This window comes from Notolepis coatsorum (assembly GCF_963971535.1).
Source record: "Notolepis coatsorum genome assembly, chromosome: 4".
Classification (NCBI taxonomy): Eukaryota; Metazoa; Chordata; class Actinopteri; order Aulopiformes; family Paralepididae; genus Notolepis; species Notolepis coatsorum.
In genome coordinates, this window is record NC_140168.1 from 130,513,293 (window position 1) to 130,515,292 (window position 2,000).

Sequence of the window (2,000 nt, forward strand, 5' to 3'; positions counted from 1 at the left end):
TGGGTGCGGAGAATGGATTTGCAAAATTCTGCATGCAGAGTCTCAATTGGGTGTTTGTCCCATTTGGTGAAGTCTTGGTTTGCAAGTGGGCCCCAGACTTCACAACCATATAGGGAAATTGGTTCTATGACGGAGTCTAATATTTTGAGCCAGATTTTGACTGGAATGTCTAACTTGATGTTCCTTTTTATGGCATAAAAAGCCCTTCTTGCTTTGTCTCTCAGGTCGTTCACAGCTTGATTGAGTTCCCTGTGGCACTGATGTTTAGGCCGAGATATGTGTAGTTTTTTGTGTTCTAGGGAAATTGTGTCTAGGAGGAATTTGTGTTTTTGTTGTTGTAGGCTGGGCCTTTTTTGGAATATCATAATTTTAGTTTTGTTTAGGTTTACTGTCAGTGCCCATGTCTGGGAGAATTTGTGCAAAAGGTCAAGGTGCTGTTGTAGCCCTTCTTTTGTTTGGGACAGCAGCACCAGGTCATCTGCAAACAGTAGGCATTTGACTTCTGTGTTTGCTAGGGGGATGCCAGGTGCTGCAGTTTGTTCCAATGTTTTGCCAGTTCATTTATGTATATGTTGAAGAGGGTTGGACTCAAACTGCACCCCTGTCTAACCCCACGGCATTGAGGGAAGAAGTATGTGTCCCTCAATCCTCACAGCACATGTGTTGTTGGTGTACATTGACTTCATGAGGTCGTAGGTTTTCCCTCCAATGCCACTATCTAACAGTTTGTACAGCAGACCCTCATGCCAAATTGAGTCAAATGCTTTTGGAAGTCAACGAAACAGGAGTATACTTTGCTTTTATTTTTATTTATTTGGTTGTCAATTAGGGTGCCGAGAGTGAGAATGTGGTCTGTTGTACGGTGATTTGCTCAAGGTATTGTTGTTTGTGAGGAAATGTATGAGTCTGTGGTTAATGATCATACAGAGGATTTTTCCAAGGTTGCTGTTGACACAGATCCCACGGTAATTGTTTGGGTCATATTTGTCTCCCTTTTTGTGGACCGGTGTTATGAGTCCTTGGTTCCAGATATTGGGGAAGATCCCGGAGCTAAGGACAATGTTAAGGAGTTTTAGTATAGCCAATTGGAATTTGGAGTCTGTGAATATGATCATTTCATTTAGGATACCATCCGCTCCGCAGGCCTTCTTGGTTTTAAGTGATTTTATTTTGTCCTGTAGTTCTTGTAGTGTAATTGGGGAGTCTAGCGGGTTCTGGTAGTCTTTTATGGTTGACTCCAGGCTTTGTAGTTTATCTTGTATGTGTTTTTGCTGTTAATTTTTTTGTATTGGGCTAAAGAGATTGGAGAAGTGGTTTACCCATACATCTCCATTTTGGATGGGTAGCTCCTCGTGGTGTTGTTTGTTTATTTTGTTCCAGTTTTCCAGAAGTTGTTTGTTTTTATAGATTCCTCTATATCTTGTAGCTGGTTTCTAACATGTTGGTCCCTTTTTTTTCTGACTGTGTTTTTGTAATGTTTCAGTGTTTCACTGTATTGGAGACGTGTGTTCTGGTTGTCTGGGTCTCTGTGTTTTTGGTTTGATAGGTTCCTTAATATCTTCCTGAGATTTTTACAATCATTATCATACCATTTTGTCATGCATATTTTATTTTTATTTTCCTCGCTTTCCTATTTGAGGCATTTAGGTTGGATAAGGAAGCTGTAAGGTCAAATATGTTATTGAGGTTTTCTACCGCCCCGTTTACACTTTTGCTGTTGTGTTGGACGTTTTTTTCTAGGAATTGGTCTAATTTGGATTGGACTTTTTGTAGCTTGATAGCGGATTGGAATGCTTCCATACCACTTTGTTTCCATTTGTAGTGTTTTTTAATAGTGTGTAGTTTGTTTGGTTTTGGTATTTCCTGGTTGGGTGCTGCTCTATTCAGGTAGATAGTGGTTTTGCTGTGGTCTGACAGGGGTGTTTCTCTCTCTCTCTCTCTCTCTCTCTCTCTCTCTCTCTCTCTCTCTCTCTCTCTCTCTCTCTCTCTCTCTCTCTTTC

General features: G+C 40.7%; 1 protein-coding gene across 1 annotated transcript in view; it reads left to right on the top strand.

Moving 5' to 3' along the window:
- Nucleotides 1-2,000, top strand: part of LOC311226690 (uncharacterized protein) — a gene marked incomplete at its 5' end in the record, with an annotated part of 94,985 nt that overhangs the window by 91,879 nt on the left and 1,106 nt on the right. The window lies entirely within an intron of this gene.